The sequence below is a fragment of the Homarus americanus genome, unplaced genomic scaffold, assembly GCF_018991925.1.
Source record: "Homarus americanus isolate GMGI-L3 unplaced genomic scaffold, GMGI_Hamer_2.0 scaffold19065, whole genome shotgun sequence".
Taxonomy (NCBI): domain Eukaryota; kingdom Metazoa; phylum Arthropoda; class Malacostraca; order Decapoda; family Nephropidae; genus Homarus; species Homarus americanus.
The window spans coordinates 305,928-316,999 of NW_024757463.1; the positions used below are offsets into that span (position 1 = coordinate 305,928).

Below are 11,072 nucleotides of genomic sequence, written 5' to 3' on the forward strand. Positions count from 1 at the left end.
TTAATATATTGGCTGCGACTGAACACTGATTAAATATAATAGTTACCCCTGCTCCGTTTTGTGTGATTAAATATAATAGTTACCCCTCCGTTTTGTGATTAAATATAATAGTTACCCCTCCATTTTGTGATTAAATATAATAGTTACCCCTCCATTTTGTGATTAAATATAATAGTTACCCCTCCATTTTGTGATTAAATATAATAGTTACCCCTCCATTTTGTGATTAAATATAATAGTTACCCCTCCATTTTGTGATTAAATATAATAGTTACTCCTCCTCCGTTTTCTATGATTAAATATCTGCTCCGTTTTCTGTGATTAAATATAATAGTTACTCCAAAAACTGCCGCTCACAGAGCCGTTTGGCTTTGTTTTTGCTTTTCTTTTCCTTCTGGGACACTGTTTTCGTTGTATTATTCCCTTAAAGTTAATGAAAAGTTAAATCGGGCCACAAATTTGACGTTTTTACGTATTTTAACGTATATACAAGTTCGAAGCTTCAAATGCTTCAATGAAGCAAAAAAATGATTCAGTGAAGCTTCGTGACGTCACTGTGAACCTTGACATATAAGGCCTCGACTAACTGGCCTTCGTCCCTTTCCTCACCGACCACTCGCCACTCACTGACTGCAGCTGACAGGCAGGTAAGCGCCGCTCCTCTAGTCTCCTTTATATACGTGTACATTTTTTGCCCGACTGCCTACAGTCAAAATGGCCAAGAGAAATGGTTATTCTTTTGGGTAGTGTTTAATATACTTAATTATGGCGTAATAAATGCTGATTTAAGTCCAAAACTTGCCGGCCGGTTGTTACAGTTCATAGGGTCGTATCCCCAAGTTTCACTGGGCTCTAAGGCCCATGGTACCTACTGTGCAGCTTAAACAAATACATTAGTATTATATTAAGTGGCTCTCTAACGTCTAACCAGTAATTTCTTAATGTTTTAGGCAAATATACCGCCAAATGAGTCATGACAAACGAGCCTAAACTATGAGCCGGTAGTGAGTAACGAGGGTAAACCGTTCATCAGTATTTAGGTAATAATTAACCAGTAAGTGAGTACAATGACCAGATTGGGTTAGATTACCGTTTTATTTATTTTTTATTTCTTGCTTCGAAGCCCAACACACTTATGGGGGAGCCGGGTGGTCATAACTCAACAACTGCGCAGTTCATCACCACCACTGTATTCACCATTGGCAACTGCGCCGCATTCACTAGATTTAACACAAATAGAAGTATTTTTTGCGGAATTAAGATGTATTTTTACTGGCTAGTTCTTTGCTTACTCTTTAGCTACGATTTCTGGGAGTTGAAACAATTTATTACGGGTTCTAGCCGGGCGGGGTGAGGCGAGGGAGGGAGCTATCGGGGCGAGGCGAGGGAGGGAGCTATCGGGGCGAGGCGAGGGAGGGAGCTATCGGGGCGAGGCGAGGGAGGGAGCCGGGCAAGGTGAGGTGAGGTAGGGAGCCAAGGAGGCTAGGTAGGAGCCGGGCAAGGTGAGGCTTTGGTAGGAGCTGGGCAAGGTGAGGCTAGGGGTAGGGAGCCAAGGAGAGGGAGGGAGCCAAGACAGGGAGCCAGCAAGGTGAGGGTGAGGTAGGGAGCCAAGCAAGGTGAGGAGGTAGGAGCCTGGGCAAGGAGGTAGAGCCAAGGTGAGGCGAGGTAGGGAGCCGGGCGGTGAGGCGAGGTAGGGAGCCGGGCGGGGTGAGGCGAGGTAGGGGAGCCAAGGGGTGGGAGGAGGTAGGGGAGTCAAGGGTGAGGCGAGGTGGGGAGCCGGGCGGGGTGAGGCGAGGTAGGGAGCCGGGCGGTGAGGCAAGGTAGGGAGCCTGGCTTGGTGAGGCGGGGCGGGGTGAGGGAAGGAGCATTTGAAGGGAGGCGAGGGAGGGAGGAGCGGGCAAGGAGGCGAGGTAGGAGCCGGGCAAGGTGAGGCGGGAGAGGTAGGGAGCCGGGGCAGGGAGGCGAGTGTAGGAGCCGGGGAAGGTGAGGCGAGGGGAGCCGGGTGGGGTGAGGCGAGGTAGGAGCCGAAGGGGTGAGGCGAGGTAGGGAGCCAAGGTGAGGCGAGGTAGGAGCCGGGCGGTGAGGCAAGGTTGGAGCCTGGCTTGTGAGGCGGGCGGGGGTGAGGGGAGGAGACAAGGAGGCGAGGAGGGAGCCGGGCAAGGTGGAGGTGGGAGGTAGGGAGCCGGGCAAGGTGAGGGGCTAGGGGTGAGGGAGCCGGGCAAGGTGAGGCTAGGGTAGGGAGCCGGGCGAGGCGGAGGGAGATTCAAGGAGGTGAGGTGGGGAGCCGGGCAAGGTGAGGTGCAGGTGAGGGGAGCCGGGCAAGGTGGGAGGGGAGGTAGGGAGCCGCTTGTGAGGCGAGGTAGGGAGCCGGGCGAGGGAGGGAGGGAGCCGTCTGGGGCGGGGCGGGGAGCCGGGCAAGGGAGGCGGGGCGGGGAGCCGAGCCGGGTAGCCGGGTGGGGCGAGGAGCCGGGAGGGGCTAGGCCGAGGCGGGGCTAGGCTAGGCTAGGCTTGGCTAGGCTAGAGGGCGAGACGTTTCAGAATACAGAATATATTAAATCCCGTAACATTAAGGTTCCTGGTAATTTTTTAAAAGTGGACAACCATGGATTTTACAATCGGAAAAACCCATTGGTCAACAACCAAAAAGCACCATAACTAACCTAACAACGTAACGTAACCTGGAGGTTCCTTGGTTGTCTCCTGGTGACAAAAGGTCCATTTGTATGTGCACACAACAATTAGAAAGTAAAACAAAATATTTTTAGCGTATTTGTGTTTAGATCGGTTATGACCTCCATTTCCGTCGGAAATTGGTCGTTTTTGTATATAATTTTTTTGGTGAGGTGTTTCCCGAAAAAAATATTGGCTCGGCGAATGAAAAATGCAAAAAAAAAAAACCCTATAAAAACATAAACCGGACCTAATCTAACCGACTCTCGCCATATGTTGGAATCCCTTATTTCTTACCTTATTGGCCTGGTTCTCGTTGGAGTTACCACATGTGTTGGTCTTGGCGACACTTACATTCGTTCTTGCATTAATGACACTTTACGGAGGTCGGGACAACACCATGAGATCTAAAAATGCTATAGTTTTAGTGTGGAGGTAATGGTTTATGTAAACAGTTGGGGACAGTGAGTACACGTGGTGTAGTGGTAGATGGAAGTTGCAAGTTTAATTTTCATTCTACGTAAATTACAACTTTAAACATGTTGCAGGTGACAGCTGGTGTACTTGAAGGCCAATGGGGAAGTGACAGAACCTTGAGCAAGACTTAACACCCAGCATGTTACTTCAGCCTCATCAGTTAAGTTACTTATATATTATCTTAGCTATTATGGTCAGCCCATAAACCACTCAACACTGTGCTCCTACACTGGGCAGTGGAGGGTGTGTGTGTGGGACCTGGCTGACTGTGCATGTTGGAGGACTGTGTGTGCGCGTTGGAGGACTGTGTGTGTGTGTTGGAGGGCTGTGTGTGTGTGTGTTGGAGGACTGTGGGTGTGTTGGACGGCTCTGGAAAACTGTGTGTGGGTGTGTTGGAGGACTGTGGGTGTGTTGGAGGACTGTGGGTGTGTGTGTGTGTGTGTTGGAGGACTGTGTGTGTGTGTGTGTGTGTGCGTGCGTGTGTGTGCGTTGGAGGACTGTGTGTGTGTGTGTTCGCTGGAGGACTGTCTGTGTGTGTTGGAGACTGTGTGTGTTGGGGGGCTCTGGAAAACTGTGTGTGTTGGAGGACTGTGTGTGTTGAGGGTCTGGAAAACTGTGTGTGTGTGTGTGTGTGTGTGTGTGTGTGTGTGTGTGTGGAGGACTGTGGGGTGTGTGTGTGTTGGAGGACTGTGGGTGTGTTGGAGGACTGTGGGTGTGTGTGTGTGTTGGAGGACCGTGTGTGTGCGGAGGACTCCCAAAGGCTGCAGGGTGTGTGTGTGTGCGCATTGGAGGACTGTGTGTGTGTGTGTGTGTGTGTGTGTGTGTTGGATGACTGTGTGTGTGTGTTGAGGGCTCTGAAAACTGTGTGTGTGTGTGTGGAGGACCGTGGGTGTGGGAGGACTGTGTGTGTGTGTGTGTGTGTGGAGGACTGTGTGTGTGTGTGTGTGTGTGTGTGTGTGTGTGTATGGAGGACTGTGTGTGTGTGGAGGACCTGTGTGTGTGTGTGTGTTTTGGAGGACTGTGTGTGTGTGTGTGTGTGTGTGTGTGTGTGTTGGAGGACTGTGTGTGTGTGTGTGTGTGTTGGAGGACTGTGTGTGTGTGTGTGTGTGTTGGAGGACTGTGTGTGTGTGTGTGTGTGTGTTGGAGGACTGTGTGTGTGTGGAGACTGTGTGTGTGTGTGTGTGTGTGAAGGACTGTGTGTGTGTTGAGACTCTGTGTGTGTGTGTGTGTGTGTTGAAGGACTGTGTGTGTGTGTTGGAGGACTGTGTGTGTGTGTGTGAGGACTGTGTGTGTGTGTGTGTGTGTGAGGACTGTGTGTGTGTGTGTGTGTTGGAGGACTGTGTGTGTGTGTTGGAGGACTGTGTGTGTTGGAGGACTGTGTGTGTTGGAGGACTGTGTGTTGGAGGACTGTGTGTGTGTGTTGGAGGACTGTGTGTGTGTGTGTGTGTTGGAGGGCTCGGTATTATTGCAGTTTCGGCCAGTACACACCTGACTTTTAACCATCCCCAACCTTTAGATCTCCTTATCGGAGTATTTCTTACACCATTTCAACCAGGGAGCAAAGAATGTCAAAAAGGAGTTTTAAAGATTTCCATGCTTTTGGGGGGGGGGGATATAATTCTAAAGAGGTGCTTTCCCCTGGAAATAAAGGTCAAATTCCATTGAATCGACCCAAAATACATAGGATAAACGAATTTCTAAACTACGAGGGCATATTGGACGAAACTGCAATTTTACAACGGGCTCTGGAGAGCTGTATCTAGATAGACTGAGCTGGGAGTCAAATTAAGATTAGCTGTAGAGATTTGGGAAAGCTTAATAAAGTGCTATAAAAATGTACAGGACTAAGTGCCAATTAGTTACAGTATTAGTGAGCATTAGTGGTAGTAATGTGATTAATAGTAAGTAAAGCTGGTTGTTAGTAGGTGGGTTTTAACTAACAAATTAACTAAACTTATCAGCCTAACATAGATTAAATGTAACTAATCTAGACTAACCCAAATTAATATTAAGTTACCTATTATATAGTTTATATATTGGATAAGAAATATATTAAAGAATGTAACTTAAAATTTGCCACAAGTTAACTGATCATGAATTCAGAAAGTTAAGCTAAAAAAATTTCACTTGTTTAAATTATTAAAAATCAATAGCTTGTGTACTTTGCAGTTTCCTTTTCAAAATCTAATCGTGTACTGTACTGACTTTCTCCTCAGGTTAAGCTGGCCAGAAGTAACATCATACTGAACCTAAGGAGAAATAACTTAAAATGCCAGAACAGGTAAAGTCAACTTACTGAGTTTTATTTAGGCAAGGGAAGCTTGTGGGACTTGTGAAATCATTAAACATTGTGTGGCTTGTTGTAATCAGGGTAGGGGGACTATATGGCTTGTGTATTGGCATATGGGGTGAGCAGGTGTATACTATAAGTTGGGTGTGTTGGTAAAGTTTTTCATTCAAGCTAAATGTGACCAAGTTGTCAAGGGGAACACCTAAGGGGGGCTTGAGGGGTGGGAGGAAGGAAGGGAGGGAGGATTCAGTGTGGAGAGATTTAGTAGTGTAGCAGTATTGGTGATGAAGGCTTGTTATGATTGGCTATACTATTGTTGTGGTAAATGTTAGTTGTTGAGGTATTAAGAAAACTAAAACACTAATGCAACTTAAAATAAGATCTTTTGTAGATAAGGTATTTAAGTAAACATTTGGGGACAGTATAAGTACATGTAGTCTGGTGGTAGATGGAAATTGTATGTTTAATCTTCATTGTACATAAATTACAACTTTAAACATGTTGCAGGTGACAGCTGACGTATGTGAATGCCAGTGTAGAGGAAGTGACCGACACCTTGAGCAAGATGCAACACCCAGCATGTTACTTCAGCCTCCTCAGATAAGTTACTTATGTATCTTAGTATGGCCATCCCCAAAAACTACTGGAAGTAAGACTCGAGAGGAGGGACTTGCTTTGTGTGAAGGGTTGGAAAGGAGGAGCATTGGGCAGTGGAAGGGGAGCCTTGTACAGTGGAGGGTCGCTTGTACAGTGGGGCTGGGGGCGCTCGTACAGTGGGGCTGGGGGCGCTCGTACAGTGGGGCTGGGGGCGCTCGTACAGTGGGGCTGGGGGCGCTCGTACAGTGGGGCTGGGGGCGCTCGTACAGTGGGGGTAGGGTCGCTTGTGCATGGATGGTGGTGTGCTCAAGCAATGGTAAATGGAGTGCATGTTAAAAATGTGATGCAAAAAAATAGCGTGTACTATGAAGGCATGTGGGGGATGATGCCTATGAGAAGACTGCTGCAGCCAAAAGTGAGGAGGAAGGACAATGCTCCTGTGTAAGGTGATATAGGAGGGTGTTTGAGTGTATGGATATATCACATATATATAAGAATGCAAGTTTAGATTCCAAGAAATTCTGGAGTAAATGTTGTGTATTGGTAATAATACATTAAGGTTAATTAAGATTGATCTAAATCCAAACCATGTTGCAGGTGGTTGGTGTACAAGATAGATGGACCAGACACAACAAGGTGACCACTACTGTCCAGCATCCCACACCTTGAGGGCTACCACCTTACTAAAAAAGAACAGAATTGGTGTTCTGTACACTACTGTAAGAATAGTGTAATGTGAAAGTTAAGTATTACCGAAACCATTTTTATATAATTTAGCAAAACTTGATATATTACTTAAAATAGTGCATTTAAGAATACAGTACAAGTCAACCTCAATATTGTGTATTGGTAGTGATATAAAATACCTTAATTAATTCAGATTTAGAGTATCTAAAAACAAATATAATCTGTTGCAGGTGGTTGGTGTACAAGATAGATGGACCAGACACGACAAGGTGACCACGACTGTCCAGCATCCCACACCTTGAGGACTACCACCTTACTAAGAAAGAACAGAATTGGTGTTGTGTACACTACTGTAAGAATAGTGTACTGTTATGTAAAAGTTAAGTATTACTGAAACCTTTTTTATATAATTTAGCTAAACTTGATATATTACTTAAAATAGTGCATTTAAGAACATACAGTCCAAGTTAACCTCAATATTGTGTATTGGTAATATAAAATAGCTTAATTAATTCAGATGTAGAGTATCTAAAAACAAATATAACCATGTTGCAGGTGGTTGGTGTACAAGATAGGTGGACCAGACACGACAAGGTGACCACTACTGTCTAGCATCCCACACCTTGACTACCACCTTACTAAGAAAGAACAGAATTGGTGTTCTGTACACTTCTGTAAGAATAGTGTACTGTAATGTAAAAGTTAAGTATTACTGAAACCTTTTTTATATAATTTAGCTAAACTTGATATATTACAGTTGGTCCTCATATTACGCGGTCCCGCATTACGCGTTTCACCGTTAACGCGGTGCCTTGCCAGAACCTAACATTTTCACATTCCGCGGTCGTGAACCCCATTACGCGGAGAGCGGCTGGCAAGCCGCGCCATTTTTGGATCCAAACCTCCCGCCATGTTGTGTAAGAGGCGCGAAAATGGTGCGCACAAGGTCGCCCAGTCATCAAAACATGACCAGTTCTTCACCCGCCACCCACTACAGCCGGCCCAAGTCAGTGATAGTGATAATTATAGTGAGGATATGGACTTGTATGAACTTTGGGGGGTTTGACAAAGAGGCCCTGCAAGCCTCTGTGGTGGATAGTGATACAATTGATACAAGTGATACAGGTGAGGGCCAATAATCTGCCCTCTGCCTCGGAACCAACCGCCCATCCCCGTGTGCCCAGCCATCTTTTCTACTAATGTAAGTGTTAAAAAACCTAATATTATTGATATTTCTCTTAATTATTAATTGTGTGTGCATGCCATCATAAAGTTAAGATAATATTTTTACTACAACATAGTTGTGTGTCGTCAAAAAGTGGAGTTTGGGGATCGGCCCGGACTCCATTTCAATTAAGACCATATGTTATGTTATTCACTTTACGCGTTTCTCACTTTCCGCGGTACCCTCCGGGTTACATTAACCGCGTAATATGAGGACCAACTGTACTTAAAATAGTGCATTTAAGAACATACAGTCCAAGTTAACCTCAATATTGTGTATTGGTAATATAAAATAGCTTAATTAATTCAGATGTAGAGTATCTGAAAACAAATATAATCATGTTGCAGGTGGTTGGTGTACAAGATAGATGGACCAGACACAACAAGGTGACCACTACTGTCCAGCATCCCACACCTTGACTACCACCTTACTAAGAAAGAACAGAATTGGTGTTCTGTACACTACTGTAAGAATAGTGTAATGTAAAAGTTAAGTATTACCGAAATATTTTTATAATTTAGCAAAACTTGAGAAAATATTTAAAGTACTGTACTAATGCATTCAAGACTGTAGGAGTGAACCTTGATTAAAGCCACACACAGTATTAAAAATAGCAAGATACATTATGTACAGTAGCATTATTAACTATCGTGGTAGTCACAGTTTTGTTGTGGCTGCAAAAAATTTCCTTTTTCTAATATATTTTTCGTCCACAGGTGAAGTATCAGCAAGGTGTACAACGAGATACACGGACATCAATCAAACGGATTGTGAGAGGTTTGAATATCTCGCACGGATCCATTTCTCTTAGTGGTTTGTAAAATTAAGTGTAATATGTAATTGTTGTTCAGTGTGGGGAGGCCTCTGGTGGCTTGAGGGATGGCGTTTGTACCGGGGGAGGCGTTTGTACCGGGGGAGGCGTTTGTACCGGGGGAGGCGTTTGTACCGGGGGAGGCGTTTGTACCGGGAGAGGCATTTGTACCGGGAGAGGCACTTGCACTGGTAGAGGAACTTGCACTGGGAGGTGTTTGTAATGGTTTGTACTCCAACAATGTCTGTGTATAATAAAATAAATGAATAAATATTGAATAAACTTTACGTTTCATATTCCGAAGTTGAATGATAATGATCTAAATAAACCACAAGTACAGTAGAACTGTAAACTATACCTGAAACATGAACTAAGGTGATCAACTTGGATACACCCACATGATGGCTTCTGGGTAACTTAGAACATGATATATACATTAATTACATATAATTATCACCAATTGACATAAAAGTGCCATTCATTGTTAACTGTTACAAACTAATGCCCATGTGATGCCCTATTGGGTACATGTAATCAAAACTACTAGATACCCACAGATGGCACAAATAATGCATCCAAGTTACAGACGCCTCGGACGAAGGATTTTGACAACCTTGCCGAGAGAACGGGCATCTCGTGTTCATTTTGAAATTCATCGGCCATGACCGTAAAGAACATTTTTGATTGCATACATACTATTAATTTGAAAGTATTGTATATATACAGTAAATGAAAGTAAAGTACAGTAAGAATTTTACTTACTAAATGTTGACAATCTGGACACTGCACACCAATTGCTGAATGGAAGTGTTTTACCTGAAAATATAGAAGAAAAAAATCTTGTAAAATTGTAATAAACAACTTATGAACCCCCCCCCACCCCCCTCCACCCATCCCCCTCCACCCATCCCCCACCCTCCACCCCTAAAGACTTGGTCACTTGGATAAATTTAGAAATATATATATATGTACTGTACCTGGCCAAAATTATTCACAAAGTACAAGACTTCCATTATTATCTAAAGCTAAATTTTGTGTAGGACCAAAACCTGACAAAAGATACTTTAAAAAACCTTAAGGTCTAGTGAAATAAACTCACCTTATGTGGAGTCTGCAATATAAAGGTTGAATTGAAAAATCCACAACGGCTGATAATGTGACGGCCTCACCATCACTGATGTATCTGCAGAGAAATAATAATGGTAGTGGTACTGTAATGTGATTTCTAGGGACACAGGAGAAATATATAGTGATGTTGCCAATAATTACAAGTTTTCTCTGATTTTCTTCTGTGCTAATATTTGGTAATGTACAGTAGGTTTAAGAGAACATAAGACTGCAGGAATGGCCAGTAAATTGATGTATACTGTACCTAGACAGTGCAGGTATAAAACCAGGCTATATGACCAAGGATATTTTGTATTTCTCTATCAACTTCTGGACTGTTATTGTATATTGCAATAAATGTGTAGTGTATACATATGAAAATAAAAAATATACTGTATATTCAATTCTTTATTTTGTATTACCTATCTACAAAGATATAAAAACATAGTACACAATGTACAGTACACAAGTAATTTTTTTCTCTGTTGCTGACAGAACATATTACTTTTTTCAGAACAATTTATAATGTAAGTTTGTTAGGTGGCGATGGTAGATACAACACTGCAGTAGCCCTCCTCCTTTATCCGGGCTTGGGACCGGCATGTTCGACTGAACAAGGCGGAGTTACTACTGTGCATTCTACGTCTAACTACGGTGCTGTTAGTGCTATCAACTATAACTTGAAAAACTTTACCTTTATTACCTCCAAGAAGAACCTTGTAGGTCCACAGTCAGCCACACAAACAAACCTGGAATACAAGAAGTTTAAAACATAACATTCATAAATACTTGCATATAGACATTATATATTGTCATAAGTACTTTACCTGTTTGGAGGAGTTCTCGACCAGTCACAAGTTCACTTCAGTCAGACGTTCACCTCGGAGGCGCACAATCTGAAAGAAATGAGAAAACCTTAGTCCCATCCCCACACATTAAAGGTGGGAGGTTGGGTGTGTGAGAGAGGGTGAGTGTATGGATGGGAGTGAGGGTGTGTGTAAGGGAGGACCTCCCACACACACCCTCACTCCCATCCATACACTCACCCTCTCTCACACCTTTCCTTATACCCAACACTCCCTCCCAAACACCCCCACCCACCCACCAACCCTCCCTCCCTCCCTCCCACCAAACCCTCCTCCTACACCACCTCCCCTCCAACCCAACTCACATACCTACCCATCCCAACTCCCTTCCCATCCACCCAA

At 44.1% G+C, this 11,072-nt stretch overlaps 1 long non-coding RNA gene across 3 annotated transcripts; it reads right to left on the reverse strand.

The window, feature by feature from the left end:
* Positions 1–2,555: 2,555 nt before the first annotated feature.
* Positions 2,556–10,824, reverse strand: LOC121857550. 3 transcript variants are annotated; one of them, XR_006087230.1, is made up of 6 exons: positions 10,692–10,824; positions 10,559–10,613; positions 9,857–9,940; positions 9,520–9,573; positions 5,310–5,396; positions 2,556–3,077 (listed from the first exon to the last, which is right to left on the reverse strand). It is a non-coding gene; the product is annotated as an uncharacterized LOC121857550 (long non-coding RNA). The 3 variants fall into 3 exon arrangements; XR_006087229.1 differs by having other exon boundaries at positions 10,559–10,819; XR_006087231.1 differs by having other exon boundaries at positions 2,556–3,046; positions 10,559–10,818.
* Positions 10,825–11,072: the final 248 nt, after the last annotated feature.